At 42.6% G+C, this 14295-nt stretch overlaps 1 pseudogene across 1 annotated transcript; it reads right to left on the minus strand.

Annotated features, from left to right (window-relative positions):
* Positions 1-11471: 11471 nt before the first annotated feature.
* LOC308241327 (protein BTG1-like) lies at positions 11472-13594 on the minus strand (annotated as a pseudogene). Its single transcript has 2 exons — positions 13566-13594; positions 11472-12039 (listed from the first exon to the last, which is right to left on the minus strand). The product of its transcript is annotated as a protein BTG1-like (transcript).
* Between the last annotated feature and the right edge of the window lie 701 nt (positions 13595-14295).

The raw sequence follows: 14295 nt of genomic DNA on the forward strand, positions 1-14295 counted from the left end.
ATATGTTGTTCCAAAAAGCAAGAAATGGTTCAAATTCTGATGTGAGTGTGTGAAAATGGCAAGAATCTCTTTAATATGTGTTTTCATGGGCCAAATATAGGATAGATTGTGTATTTAAAAATATACAGAAAGAAAGAAATTTAAAAGTGATTAATGGTAATGGATTTTAAGCATTTGAATAGCAAAAGTTCTCAAGGATCCATTATAATGTTTTAACAAAGAAAGGAGGAGGGTAAAGAGAGGCCTCTTCTTCACTAAACAATGAAAGCTACTATGCAGAAGAAGAGCAATAGAATTGGCAAGGTCACACTGCCTCGCCACCATGATGCAATACTCATCAATGAAGCAAAATGCGTAAAATTCCTTCGGAGAACAGGATATTTAAAAGAAATTCACAGCATCTCAAGGTATCACTTTACAAATTACTGATTGCAAAGATTTAAAAAATCATTTACAATGGAATAATCTGTGAACAACACCTTAGGTTTCATCTATAACTTCAAATACATATATATTTTTATATTATTGATGCTCTGACATCTGGAGCCTGGCACTGATCAGGGAGGGACTGCCCAGCCCACGTTTAGCTAGTATTTCCTAGAAATAATAAATGACTTACCAAGAGTGCACCATTCACATGAAACTAATCCAGAGCCCACACCCCGCTCCCCATACCTGCTTAACATTTCCCTTCCATCATCTCCCCCCTGGGCCAGGTACCAAACAACTGGGGACAATCTGTATACCCCAGAGCCCACAGACATTATTCAAACTAGTCAGGCTAAGCCTCCTTACTCTAACTCACCCATTCCTCCCCTAGGGAAGCACAACGAAGGACCTTGCCATGGGTTCTCCCATCCCTTTAGCCTCCTTACTGATCCTGGATCTTCCCCAGGTGGTATGGCAGGTCTCCTCATCTTGGGAACTGTGGCTAATAAACTAGTTTTCAGTGATAATTCTCTCCTGATCTGTTGGCCTCATCATACCTGAATAATAATAACACTGACATTTTACAACTGGCACATTGAGCAGGGTGGTTTGGCTCCAGAGTGGAATGGTATACCACAGGACTATTCCTGGTTTGACCGCGACTTAGTTGGCTTTTAGAAGTAGATTTGTCTTTTGATTGCGTTATGATTTTACATTTGGACAAGAACTAGAATGTTAATTCTCTTTTCTTAGGGATAGAGCCTTGCATAGTACAAATTACATGAATGCAATTTATAAATTATAAAGTACCGCAAACTATAAATTATTACTATATAACATGAGGGGGAAAACAAAGTTGATGTGTAAATCAGTCAATATATAAATATTATAAACTAAGTATAATTATGATTAACAAGACCTTTAAAAATCACCACCTGATGTACAAATGCTTCAAACACCAATGCATCATAGCTATCTGGTCATTATCTCCAGTTGTTAGATGAAAAAAACCTGAGACCTAGAGCTGCTAAGTAACTTTCCAAGATAGTATAACACGTACAATTTGGTTTGGTTTCAGTATCCGTTCTCATAACCATGATGCCATACTGACTGCCTGCCTGCCAAAACCCAAACCTGTTTGCCATGGTTACCGATAATAAGGAGGTGGTGCCTGGCTGGTGTGGCTCAGTGGTTGAGCATTGACCTATAAACCAGGAGGTCACAGTTCAATTCCCAGTCAGGGCACATGCCTGGGTTGCAGGCTCAATCTCCAGTGTGGGGCATGCAGGAGGCAGCTGATTAATGGTTCTCTCTCATCACTGATATTTCTCTCTCTCTCTCTCCCTCTTCATCCCTTTCTGAAATCAATAAAAATATATTTAAAAAAATAAGGAAGTGGTTATCTCCTGGGAAATGTTAACTACAGTGAACACTGCATGGCATGGCATGTGCTAGATAAATGTACTGACAGCAGCTGTGGTCAGCATGCAACTGAGCCAGAGAGCACCGTGGGCTAGGCCAGCAAGGGAGATGTGGCAACAGAAATGGGGATTGGTAAACTTTGGATAAGAAGTAATTTTTATAAAGTGAAGGTGAGAGGAAAGGGCACCCCAGAAATAAAGATGACAAAGTAGGACTGTGAAAGTAGTATTTAGGGGCCAACCTGGTAGAGATAAGGATTTTTATGTCTAGGAACTGTGGGAGATGGATTTGAAAATACAGTTGAGGAGCAGATTGCTAATGGTGTGAGGGTACAAATTTGGATGCGATATTGTAGAAAATGGAAGAATGGTTGAAAGGAGTGATAGTAAGCAAGTAGTATTTAGGGAATTAATCTGATAGTTTTTAAGTGCCGGTGTACAGGGAAGGCCTAGTGCCTAGAAATCATTGGTAAAAGGGGTCATTTTACCAATGTAAACATGCTGGTAGAAGCAGGTATTTAAAGGAAACATGGATGCTTTACAAAATATATCAATCGTTCAGCAGAAGCTGTTAAAATTTGTGTCAAAGGAAAGTGAGTTTTTAAAAATAGCTTTTGGGATTAACTAAATGGAAGAATATGGTACTATTGAAAGAAACAGGATTCTCCATATCTACTGTGAAAAGTGGGCTGATACATAGTGCAAATTATGTTTGAGTTGAAGGAAGAAATAACTATTGGTAATAATAAGAATAATAAGAATCAAGGAGGAGTTTTGCATGCTCATCACTAGAATGTCTGGAAATTCTTTTTTTTTTTCTTTTTTTCTCTTTTTTTTCTTTCCTCCCTCCTTCTCTTTCCTTCATTTCCATATTTTTCTCCTTTTATCTCTCTTTTGCTTCCTCACCATTTAAAAATTTATTCTTTTAAAAACATAAATATTCATTAAACATGTATTCTGTAAATATGGCTTTTTTAATTTTATTTCTATTGGGGTCAGTAACAATCTTACGAGTTAGTTGAACACTGGGATAATGTATTTGAGTTTCAGATCATGAAGTCTGCTAGTTCAACCTGATAAACTACCACTTCATTTACATAGATGATGAAAATAGCTTCATTATTAAGATAAATTAGAAATAAATATACGTCTTATTTGGTGCACTAAATAAACCTATATCATCAAAACTGTCTAAGGTATAATGTTTATTACAATCATATATCAAAAATGAAAGAATGTGTGTGTGGGTGCGATGTGTGTATATGTGTTTGGTGAATGTGTAGGGACCCAAAGTCAATCACCGTGTTATGAGTCAATTCTTCCTAACAGCTGAGACTTAGGCTTGATGGCAATTTGAACTTATTTCTGCTGTTTGGAATAAGATGCACAATTTAAACTCACATTTTCTTGTTAAACCTGTTCCCCCCCTCCAATTAATAATACCCTTTTATTCCATTTTGCAAGAATGTTTAATGTTTCTCCCCCCCCCCCCGCCCGCCCGCCATGTTCTTGAGATTTAATCACTACCATTATGAATAACATATGTTTCTCCTTGTCTTTCTTCAGGGTAAAACTAAATGTGTGTTGTAGTGCATATAAACTTTTCTCATTGGTGCCTAACATTATAGAAATTAGAATTGTGTCTAGTACATGTTCCAGTAAATTGAATTACCTTATCAGCTGAAGGGTTACTTATTCATTTCTTTTGTGAAGGAAAGCTGAAGGGCTTAGGTGATTGCAGACTGAAGGTGATTTGAGAAGGACATGTGATTTAAGCCTTGCAAGATTACAGAAAAGATGCTATACTTTTAAAGTGACTGTATTTTTTGTATGAATAATAAATACTGGTATGAATTTTGTTTTCCCTGTAGTTTACTCTCTGTCACCCCAAAGTATGTAGGCTATTCTGGGTTCACCATATCTGGGAACTGATATTTCCATCATTAAGCAGATAAGGGCCACAGATAACCTTCCAGAAAAATCCTTCCCTGGAAACCAAAGAAGATGCCCATGACTTGAAGATTGGTGTGAAAGTAGCAGCAAGAATAATAGTGTCTGAATGAAGTCATCAGATAGGAAAGGGAACTGTTTCAATGAAAACCTGAATGGGCCCGGCCGGTGTGGCTCAGTGGTTGTACTGACCTGTGAACTAAGAGGTCACCATTCAATTCCCAGTCAGGGCACATGCCCAGGTTGCAGGCTCTATCCCCAGTGCAGGAGGCAGCTAATCAGCAATTCTCTCTCATCATTGATGTTTCTAACGTTTCCCTCTCCCTTCTTTTCTGAAATCAATAAAAAAAAAATATTTTTTTTTTAAAGAAGAAAACCTGAATGGATGGATTTGTGACTAAAAAGCAGACAGAATGAAGACAATTACAGGATTCCCATATCAAGAGATTACTTCAGGGCTAAGTGATCCCAATAACATCCTGGCACTGGGGATGGACCCCAGAACAAGTGAAGGAAAGTCTTCAACCCCAGTGTGATGGGCACTCAAAATAGAAATCAAGTTGAATAACTGCAAAAAAAAAAAAAAAGTTATTTCTTTTGCACACTTGAACTTAGGTTGACATTCATACTTACAAATTTCAAAAGAAAAACATCAATAAGCCATAGGCTGACTTAGAGTTTAATTCTGATTTCACTTCTTTGTAATAGCTGTGTGATTTTATTAATCCACCTCTTCCGCCCTGTTACTTCCTCTTTAATATAAAAATAAATATATCACTTCATAGCATTTTTAAAAATACCTGTAAAACTAATAGTAATGGCAGCAGTGTTTTTAAACATAATAACATAGCAATAATAGTAATAGTAAAAATAGCAGCAATAGTAGCAAAAGGGAAACAAAGCCCCTAAACCTTTTGAGCAAGCTCTGTGCTATTTTCTCATGAATTGTGTTAGAAATTTTCTATATATTAACTCATTTAACATCCACAGCAACTCTTAAGGGAGATAATATGTTATAATAATATATAATTTTACCCCATTACATAAATGAGAAAATTTAGGTTTGAAAGATTAAGCCACTTTCTCATGCTACCCAGATGACGCATGCTGGCTATAATTTCCATTCACAACTGTCTCTCCCAGGAACCACACGTGACGAAAAGGGAAAAAATTAGTCAGGCAGCAAATAATAGCTCTTTTTCTGACCTTTATAGTGGTTCTCAAGTTTTAGATAATCAGAAATATCTAAAGGACTCGTTGAAACATGAGTTGCTGGGTCCTCTCCCAGAGTTTCTGATTTAGTGCCACTGGCAGAGACCCAAAAAAATGTGTTTCTAACAAATTCCCAGATGACAATGTTGTTGTTCCAGGAATCACATTTTAGATACTACTGTCCTGGATCAAATATATGAAAAAATCTTATAAAGGTTACAAAGTGGCCAAATTATTGGAAGTACAGGTGCCACTTATACTTAGATAAGGGCAAATTATCATCAAATTTGAGGGTATCATTGACAAAATATCTCCTCAGGTCTGAAAATTCATCATCAGAAAGTTATTACTTTCCACTATTGTATTTTCTCTTGTTAAAATGGAATTAATATTTTTGGAAGGCACAATATCTATTCATCCAGTATTATGGACACAAATGTAATACAGATGAATAATATGTGGTCCCTGACTTAAAGAGGCTTAAGATCTAGAGATTAAACTAAAGCTATGAACAGATAATATAGCAATGCTTATAGATCTTATGCAAAAAGACAAAAAGTTAATTCATGGCATAAAAGCAGAGCATAACAATTTTACTTCAGTTGGAGTATTCAGTGGGAAGTTCAAACGTTGAAAAGTTCGCCCTAGCTGGTTTTGCTCAGTGGCTAGAGCATCAGCCTGTTGACTGAAGGGTTCTGGGTTAGATTCTGGTCAAGGGCACATGCCCAGGTTGCAGGCTCTATCACCAATAGGGGATGTGCAGGAGTCAGTTGATCAATGATTATCTCTCATCACTGACTGATGTTTATATATCTCTCTCCCTCTCCCTTCTTCTCTGAAATCAATAAAAATAAAAAGGAAACATTGAAAAGTTGAATAGAGTAGAGGAATTTTAGCTAAATGTTAAAGTCCAAGTAGGTTTACATAAATCAGATAGAGCACAGGGTTCAGGTTGGTAAAGTGTGGGATGCAGAGAAAGTCCTATAGTAGGTGACTGAAGAGGAAGGCAGGTACCAGATTATAGTCCTATAAATCCAACTGAAGCATTGGGACTTTACATTGAACACAAGAGTGAATGTCTAAATGTTTTTGAGAAGGTGTAAAATATTATCTGCTCTGTGGCTTTAGTCTGTTGACAATTTACTATATAATATCTATATTAATAAAAGGGTAATATGCTAATTAGACAAAGGCATGGTGGCGGGGCCGAGGCAGAGGTGGTTAGAGGTGATCAGGCCAGGAGGGAAGGGCAGTTGGGGGTGATCAGGCTGGCAGAGTGGGCAGTTGGGGGCGAGCAGGCCGGCAGCAGCGACCAGTTAGGGGTGAGCAGGCCGGCAGGGGAGTGCAGTTGGGGGCAAGCAGGCCAGAAGGCAGAGTGGTTAGGGGCAATCAAGTAGGCAGGCAGGTGAGTGGTTAGGAGCCAGCAGTCCTGGATTGTGAGGGGGTTGTCTGACTGCCAGTTTGGGACCGATCCCTGTGGGATATCCCTCGAGCGGTCCCAGATTGGAGAGGATGCAGGCCAGTCTGAGGGACCCCCCCCCATGCACGAATTTCGTGCACCAGGCCAGCCCTGCCCCCTGCAAGAACTCCCCACCCCGATCGGGGGAGTGACCAGCCTGCAAACTGCCTGTGGCCCCTCGCCCAGACTGGCCCCGCCCCCCAGTGGGGACACCCACCCTGATCAGGGGCATGGTTGGCCTGCAAACCCCACAGCTCCTTGCCCTGGCTGGTCCCACCCCCAGCAGGGACCCCCCACCCCTATCCAGGGCCCCCTTCAGGGCAGACCAGCCAGCCCCCACCTGTGCACCAGGCCTCTATCCTATATAATAAAAGGCAATATGCAAATTGACCCTAACGGCAGAACGACCGCTGGACCAGTCACTATGAGGCATACTGATCACCTACCTCTTGGTCTCTTTCCCCGGCCGCAGGTTCCAATCGCCTGATGGCCACCCACAGCAGGGGCAGGTCAGGCAAGCAGGCAGGAACAGCTGACCTCTCGGTCCCTTCCCCTGCTGTCAGGCACCGATCACCTGATGGCGAATGAGGAACCGGTGGTGGGTGGAGACAGGGGGCCAGGGCCAGCTGTGGGCAGCTAGGGAAGATGGCCCTGATCACAGGCCAGGCTGTACCTGCACACAAATTTTATGCGGCGGGCCTCTAATATATATATATATATATATATATATATATATATATATATATATATATATATACTAGAGGCCTGGTGCACGAAATTCGTGCATGGGGGGGTCCCTCAGACTGGCCTGCATCTTCTCCAATCTGGGACCACTCGAGGGATATCCCACAGGGATCGGTCCCAAACTGGCAGTCAGACAACCCCCTCACAATCCAGGACTGCTGGCTCCCAACTGCTCACCTGCCTGCCTTCCTGATTGCCCCTAACCACTTCTGCTTGCCTTCCTGATTGCCCCTAACCACTTCTGCCTGCCAGCCTGATCACCCCCTAACCCAGCCGTGGGCAAACTACTACTTCGGCTGTTCTATCCGGCCCGTGGAGCTGAAAGAGCTGAGGGTTCTCTTGCTCTCCCCTCCGCTCCTTTACTTTGAATTTATATTAGTTCACACAAACACTCCATTGATGTTTTTGTTCCGGCCCTCCGGTCCAGTTTAAGAACCCATTGTGACCCTTGAGTCAAAAAGTTTGCCCAGCCCTGCCCTAACCACTCCCCTGCCAGCCTGATTGATTCCTAACTACTCCCCTGCCAGCCTGTTTTACCCTAACTGCCCTCCCCTGCAGGCCTGGTCCCCTCCAACTGCTCTCCCCTGCAGGCCTGGGTCCCTCCCAACTGCCTTTCCCTGCAGGACTGGTTGCCCCCAACTTCCCTCCTCTTCCAGCTTGGTCACCCCTTACTGCCCTCCCCTGCAGGCTTGATCTCCCCCAACGGCCCTCCCTTGCAGGCCTGGTCTCTCCCAACTGCCCTCCCCTGCTGGCCTGATCGTCCAAGCTGCCCTCCCTTGCAGGCCTGGTCCCTCCCAACTGCCCTCCCTTGCTGGCCATCTTGTGGTGGCCATCTTGTGTCCACATGAGAGCAGGATCTTTGATCACATGAGGGCAGCCATCTTGTGTGTTGGAGTGATGGTCAATCCGCATATTATTCTTTTATTAGATAGGATAGAGGCCTGGTGCATGGGTGGGGGCCAGCTGGTTTGCCCTGAAGGGTGTCCCGGATCAGGGTGGGGGTTCCCTTGGGGCGTGGGGCGGCCTGGGTGAGGGGCCTGTGGTGGTTTGCAGGCCGGCCACTCCCTCTGGCGACCCAAGCAGAGGCCCTGGTATCTGGGGTTTATTTATCTTCTACAATTGAAACTTTGTAGCCTGGAACAGAGCCAAGCCTTCTGCTTGCTCCATGGCAGCAGCCATTTTGGGGGAGATTTATGTAACTTCTATCATTGAAACTTTGTAGCCTTAAGCGGAGGCCTGGGCTGGCCAGGGTGTCCGGAAAGCTTGGCTTTCTCCATCACCCGGGGCAACCCTAGACTCCTGCTCTTTCCAGCTCCGTGGCTGCCGCCATTTCTGTTTGGATTTATGTATCTTCTATCATTGAAACCTTGTAGCCTTGAGTGGAGACTGGCAAGGGCAGGTGGCAAGGGCAGGATCAATTAAAGGCTGACAAGGGCAGGTGGAAAGCTTGGCTTCCTCCATTTCCGGGGAAACCCACGCCTCCCTCCTGCTCTCTGTGGCCGTAGCCATCTTTGTTGGGTTTATTTGCATATTCGCTCCTGATTGGCTGGTGGGCGTGGCTGGTGGGCGTGGCTGGTGGGCGTGACTTCTGGGTATAGTGGAATCATGGTTAATTTGCATATTACTCTTTTATTATATAGGATTTCAGCTCCATTTTTAAACTTCTTGTATTGTGTTTACCCAATCTTTCCTCTGAGTTGGAAGTGTACTATTATATCTGGGTGTCTTTCAAGAAATAATTCCTTTAGTTTTTTATTTCTTTTTTTAAAATAAATTTTTATTGATTTCAGAGAGGAAGGGAGAGAGATATAGAAATATCGATGATGAGAGAGAATCACTGATTGGCTCCCTCCTGCATGCCCCATACTGGGGATTGAGCCCACAACCTGGGCATGTGCCCTGACCAGGAATCAAACCAAGATCTCCTGGTTCATAGGTCAATGTTCAACCACAAGCTACACTGGCCAGACTAGTTTCTGATTGTATAAAAAGGTAGCTGTCTAACAAAAAATTTGCAATCCCTACAAAACTGTCATGTGAAAACTACTTTCCAATCCCCTGGCAATAAGTTGGAGCCATACCCAGTAGAGTATAATTGGAAACTCAGTGTGTTACTTCCAGGCCAAGTGAATTAGGAAGGATGAATGCCTTTTCCATTCTCTCTTTTTCTTAAGTCTGAATGAAAAATAATCTGAGACCCAAGGAAAATATATAAGTGCAAAAAGAAAATAGCTTAAATTCCTGAATTTCCAGTGTAAAAACAAACAAACAAACAAACAAAAAACAGTGAAATGAAAGCATACCTGAAACAGAGTATTATGTGATAGAACAATATGTCAGATCATGTTAAGCTGTGGAAATTGTAGAATTTATTTTTTTAAATGCCAAGATAAGAAACAATTTATTATAGAGAGAAGAAAAATTTCTCATCCAAAATATAGAAATCTGTACAACTTTGCCACAATCAATATACATGAACTGTACAAATTTACACCAGTTCATAACTTACCAAATAAAAGATGACTAACAAAGTTCACAAAATAGATGGTGGTTTGTGGAAAAGACTTTTACCCAATTAAGTACAAGGAAAGTTACAAACCAGACCTCCACTTTCTAAAAATAAGAAGTTTACTTAGTCTTAGAAAACTAAAAGCTAGCAAATGTACAGAGCTGGCTGGTGCTAACACCACAATTGAGACAGTGTCTTTTTAAGGGTCTTAAATTTTAAAGCCTGTAGGGGGGATAGTAGAAGAATATCATGTAAGGAAAAATATCTTGTAAGTAAATTATATCTGGAAAATTTTTACTTTAAAAAATTAACTTTCATTTGTAATGCTAACAGCAAGACACCCATGAAAAACACACATGGTGTCAAAACAAGCCAAAGGAAAATCATTTGGGCAAAAAATGAAAAAGGATCCCAAGTCAAATTTATAGAAAAGATTCCTTCATTAACTTTTGGTCGAGAATATGTTTGTATATTTTCAGAAAACACCTCCAAGACCATGTGGATTCCTGTAACAGAGAGGAATTGACAGGACTGCTCCAGCCATGAAGACAGAAGAGAAACAGTCCAGAGATGGAAGACGCTGATGACGCCTTGCCATACTAGTAGTCAGCAGCTGTGCATCGCTGCAGGTTGCCCAGGACCAAACCAGAGAGGGTCGGACCTGCATTACCACCATTTGTCCACCATCCAGAACTGAAATATCATTGCTGACATGTACACATAAGGAACTGTTTGACATTGAAACTGGGACTCAAAAGAACTGTTGGTCCAGAAAGAAACTCACTATAGACTGATTCATTTGCCTCCCAGCATAACCATTATTGCTTGTCTCATTTTCGGTTCTTATAAGTGTATTTCTAGTATCACATGATCTCACTCATCTAAGGGAAATAATGAACAACATAAACTGATGAACAAAAACAGACCCAGAGACAGGGAAGCATCGATCAGACTGTCAAACCTCAGGGAAGGTAGGGGAGGGTGGGGGTAAGGGGAAGAGATCCACCAAAGGACTTGTATGCATGCATATAAGCCTGACCAGTGGTCACGGACAACAGGAGGGTGGGGGCATGCGTGGGGAGGGGTTTGGCATGAGAATGGGGGGATGAGGACAAATATGTGATTCCTTAATCAATAAAGAAATTAAAAAAAAAAAAAAGCCTGTTGCCAAGGCCGATTTTGGTCACTTGCTACTTTCAAGGCCAAAAACACAATACAAGGTCTGACCATTTCCCCAGGTCATGCCTACTAGGTTTGTCTTATGTACATTTATACATATTTAAGTGCTAGGTCATAAAACTTCCAGTACTACCTTGTTTAAAATGTTGAGCTTTCCTATTCAGGTGCCAAAAAGTTAACAATTTTCAAGTGTAATAGTGCAAATTTCCTCTGCAAGATCTACTGCAGAGAACAGTTCTTTGAAATACAGATTTGCATTAAAGGGATTGATGTAAAAATTTAGGTATAGCGTCTGGGAGAAACTGAAACCACCCTAGGACTTTACTCCCTAGCATATAAAGTGATCATTTACTTGGACTCACAGGCTATTAAGTTATTGAAAGGTACTGTCCAAACTATGGCACTGTCACTTAAAACCATTTTTTTTTACCACTCTATCTTGTGCCAGATCTTCACAGCTGAGACATGATTTAAATTCCATAATCCATACACCCCCAATAGGAGCCCACCCAAAGCAAACATCAAATTTATCCTTCCATTATAAGATGATCCATCCATAGACTATATCTTAACCTGATACAGTCATCATATTGTAGTTTTTGGAAGGGCTTGTTCTGCCCAAGAGAAGTTCCTCCTTACAGCTGATTCTGCTGTCTACCATTTGCACGCTGGAGCTGCTTTGAGTGCTACCTCCTGCTGGTGAGGCTTCTTACAACACACAGATGGAGCCGTCCTCTCCAATTCTGCAGGACACTTCTTAGGGATCAACCCAGGGTGTGAGTTCACTTGGGAGAAGCCTGAACAGCTCCTGACTGCTCAGTCCAATCCGCTGTGCCGCCTGTCCAATCACAGGATCCATTTTATGGTTGATGCGAATACAAGGGTAACCTGATCCCTTGCACGGCTTTTCTGGGAACCAGTGATGTTTATAATGTTCTGCCAGCAGCTCCTGCAGGCTCTGGCTGAAGGTCTGCAGCTGTCGCTCACTCGTGAGCCCCTTGGTACGGAGGAACTTGGAGATGAAGGACACGGCGGTGGCGATCTCGCCTATCGTGGTGGCAGCCCGGGTGTAGCCCGCATGGGGGCGGTGGGGCTCGGAGGCGCAGCCCCGAAGGCGGAGCGGCACCCCGGGCTCCCTCACAGGTCAGAGGGGTAAGAGGAAGAGAGGGCGTGAGGGGCGGGCGGCTACGTTTTTTTTTTCTCTTTTCTTTATAGTAAAAAAGTTATTTTAGAGACAGGAGGCGGCAGGAGGTGGCAGGAGAGAGGAGGAAACAAGCGATGGCGGCCTGGTCACATCGCTCGGACCTCCCCAGCCGCTTCCACCTCCAGCTAAGCAGCCTCCGAAGCTCCCAGCGGTTGCATTTCCAGCTCTGGGGGGCCAGAATTTATTTTTTATAGCATCTAGTGTTGTTCTAACTTCCTAATAATGCACTGTGAAAATTTGATTTGGACTTAATACATGATAACAAAGAATGTCACGTGTGGTAGTCATTATCTTGTTTGCTAAACCTTACCAGTCCTTTTGAAACATAATACCCTTACTAGTCCACTTGTGGGACCATGTATCCTCAGTAGAATTAACACATATTACTTCTCTGTGAAGCTTTCATTTGCATTGTGAAACACAATTGAATATTTTTTCTACTTTTCCTTTCTTTTAATAAATTTAGTTGCATGCATTCTTGATCCCTAGAAGTTATCAAACATCTCTGTTTCTTATATTACAGCTAGGGGCTCAGTGCAGGAATTCATGCACGGGTGGGGTCCCTTGGCCTGGCGGGAGATCAAGGACTATGGGGGGGCCCAGCTGGCAGGGGAGGGCCCATGGTGGTTGGCCATACGACCCACCCCCAATCAGGGTGAAGGGCCTGATGGAGGGAGGGGCTGTGGGAAGTTGGGGGTGGCCAATCATGGCCCAGATGGGGCCAGTTGGCCGTCACAGTGCTCAGCATAGCTACTGGTTGTTCTGTTCGTTCCACCGTTCAGTTGCTGGGCTTTTATATAAATAGATTTTTTGTCTTAGTGTTTTGTTTTTCTTGCTATGCTTCCAATCACTAATCCTTTTTTCTGAAATGTTTAACCTGATGATAATCTCATCCACTGTATTTTTCATCTTTAACATTATAATTTTCAGCACATAAAGTTTGGTTTGTGCCTCTTTTATACCATCTATGTCTCTCAAAAAATCTTAATTCTTTGCTCTACCTGCTTGAATGTCCAAAATACAGTTATAACTGTATGTAATGTCCTTGTCTGCTAATTATAGCATATGTGTCAATCCTGTGTAAGTTTCCATCGATAGATTGTTTTCTTCATTGTGGATAGAATTATCCTATGTCTCTGCATGCCTAGTACTTTTTAATTGAATAACAGACACTATGAAGTTTACTTTTCTGGATGCTGAAATTTTTTGTGTTTCATTCTGAGATGCCCTGAAGTTACTTGAAAATAGTCTATTCTTTTGGAATTTGCTTTTAAATTTTGTTAGTTTGGACCAAAGCAGCATTTATGGGAGGATTCAATCCATTGCCTCATGAGTTCTGATGATTTTAACTTTGGCTGGTGGGAGCTGTCACAATTTTCACCCAGGTGTGAAATAAGATCACCATTTCCTCTGATCCTTTCAGATTTCTTTTTCCAGAGCCTCCTGTAGTTTTCTCACCTGTCTGCTAAATACTCAAAGGAGAACATCTACAGTTTCCTGGAGCTCCCTATCTGTGAGGATCTCTCCTCTCTGGTCCTCTGTCTTTTCAGTTCTACCTGTGTCTGCCTCCCGGCCCTCCCAGCTGTATATTCACAACTCAGGGAACCCAAGACTCCACCTGGAATTCCCCATTCTGTACTGTGATGTAGAAAGTCTCACAACCTAAACCAGCTAATTAATTTGCAGACTCGCTGCAAAAGGAAGATGCAAGATACTTCGTTCAGATATTATGAAGAATTTCAAGACCGTGACAGTGGGCATCCCCTCGAGTTGCACTCTGGACTCTGTGCCAAAGCACAAGTTCCGTGGCTGTGAGCCAGACCTGCTAAGGCAGTAACTTAGGGCATCCGCAGTGCCCTTCTGGTCTCCCCAGACCTCATGGGCTGCTGTCGTTTATTGCCTAACGTCCAATATTGGACAACAAGACACCTTTTTCTATATTTTGCTCTGATTTGTATGTTTTTTGATGACAGAGCAAATTGTTGTGGGGTCGAACCCTGGAGTCAAAATAAGACCACCGGAGGCTGCTAATTGATTTAAAAAGCAGGCAAGGATTTATTGAGCTGGCCAGCGACGGCCGCGAGAGCACCACACGCAGGTGGAGTCCACACTCACGACCGCGCAGTTCCAAGTGTAGGCAGTCTTTTTAAAGGTCCAAACCACAAAAAATTTTCCTTTGTTCTAAATT

Source organism: Plecotus auritus (assembly GCF_963455305.1).
Source record: "Plecotus auritus genome assembly, chromosome: 2".
NCBI classification, from domain to species: domain Eukaryota; kingdom Metazoa; phylum Chordata; class Mammalia; order Chiroptera; family Vespertilionidae; genus Plecotus; species Plecotus auritus.